The sequence below is a fragment of the Notolepis coatsorum genome, assembly GCF_963971535.1.
Source record: "Notolepis coatsorum genome assembly, contig: SCAFFOLD_1773, whole genome shotgun sequence".
Lineage (NCBI taxonomy): Eukaryota > Metazoa > Chordata > Actinopteri > Aulopiformes > Paralepididae > Notolepis > Notolepis coatsorum.
The window spans coordinates 1-1,659 of NW_028173011.1; the positions used below are offsets into that span (position 1 = coordinate 1).

General features: G+C 59.4%; 1 pseudogene across 1 annotated transcript; it reads left to right on the forward strand.

Annotated features, from left to right (window-relative positions):
* Positions 1 to 303: 303 nt before the first annotated feature.
* Positions 304 to 1,168, forward strand: LOC311247920 (annotated as a pseudogene). The gene has a single exon. The product of its transcript is annotated as an uncharacterized misc_RNA (transcript).
* Positions 1,169 to 1,659: the final 491 nt, after the last annotated feature.

Consider the following 1,659-nt stretch of genomic DNA (forward strand, 5'->3'; position numbering starts at 1 on the left):
GGGGATGTAAGTTACAGTACTGGCATGCATGGTACCATCAGGTTTTGGGGGGTGGGGGGGGGGGGGGGGGGGGGGTGTTGAAAGCAGCTGTTCCAGAATTAGCCCCTGTGGCTTCTGATTAGAATTGCTAATAACAGTTGAGCATAATTAGTGAACATTCTTGGATGTTGTATGTCAGGAGACCTTTTGGCCCCTTCTTCTGAGAGCTAAAGCCTCCGTCTCTGTACCCCCTCTCTCTCTCTCTCTCTCTCTCTCTCTCTCTCTCTCTCTCTCTCTCTCTCTGTACCCTCTCTCTCTCTCTAGGTGCCCCCTGCTACACCAAACCACCGTCCCTGTTGGGCCCTTACGCTCGCAACCCTCCCTTCGACTACCCGTGGGGCTTCAACCCCTACCTCCCAGGGGCCTTCTCTCTCAACAACTGCCCCAAACTGCCCCCTGGCTCCCTCTACCCCTCCCACTTCTACCCCAACCCACTGCAGAGCGGCCTCTCTCAGCTGCCTCACCCGTTCTCCTCCCTGTTGCCCCCGGCGGGGGGGGAGGTGGGTGGGGGGGGTGAGAGGGGGAGCGGCGGCGGGACAAACCGGGGGGACCAACGGCGTGGTGGCAGGTGGCCTGGCAGCCAGACTCTGCCTGCCACCGTACCCCGGGAGCCTGGTGCTGGGTCGGACGGACGTAGGGGGCCTCTGCGGGGGGGGGAGAGGGGTGGAGGCCATCCCCACGGGCCCCGGGGCCTTAGGGCTCGGTCTGGGGCTGGGTCTGGGGCTGGGGCTGGGCCTGGGGGGGTATCGGGCTGGGGGGCCGGGCCGGGGCGGGGGGCCGACAGAGCCCCTTGGAGCGGAGGGGAGGAGGGGTGAAGCAGGACCCGGAGTCGGACTCGGACCTGGAGATCACGGACCTGAGCGACTGCAGTTCAGACGAGCACGAGTTCGGCGTCGGCAAGGAAGCCAGGCTGCAGGCGGCGAGCCGACCACAGATCATCGTGCCGGACGGGGGGAAAGGAGGCGCGCCGCCGCCACCACCCCCCCTCTCCTCCCTCCCTCCTCCTCCAGCGTCCCCCCGTCCTCTCAAGAGCTCGGTGCCCGTCACCCCTCCGTCTCCGTCCCGGCCCCCGCCCCTCTCTCCCGACCGACACCGGGAGACAGAGACACTCAAAGTGATCCACAGCTAGTACATTCTCCCCTGGCCGTGTCCTCCGTCCTGCCCGTCTGCTCCCTCACACACCTCCCTCTCTCTCTCCTGTCGTCGTTCTGAGCCACCGGTGTCGTGCTTTTTCTTTTATTATTACCGCATTTTGGAAACAAATTCAAAACTCAAAATTCACCGCAGTCCAACTCCTCCTGGTAGACGTCTCCTAGTGAAGCTATTGGTTTCTGGAACGAGTCTTTCCTTGTCTTTTAACATCTATCTTTCCACTTTGCGTTTGTGTTACTAACTTGCCCATTTTAACATACATTATATATTAGGCGTAGAGCTTTTTATGGTATTGGTTATCTATTTCACTAGCTCCTCCCCTCTCTTTTGATCTGTCACACCTATTATTCCATGATCTCTAGGCTTGTCTTAAGCTTTACCACCAGAGCTCTACAATTTGCTGTATGCTACGATAAGCTACGATAGAAACCAGTGAGGTGGTCAATTTACAGCACGGCATTGTCTGCA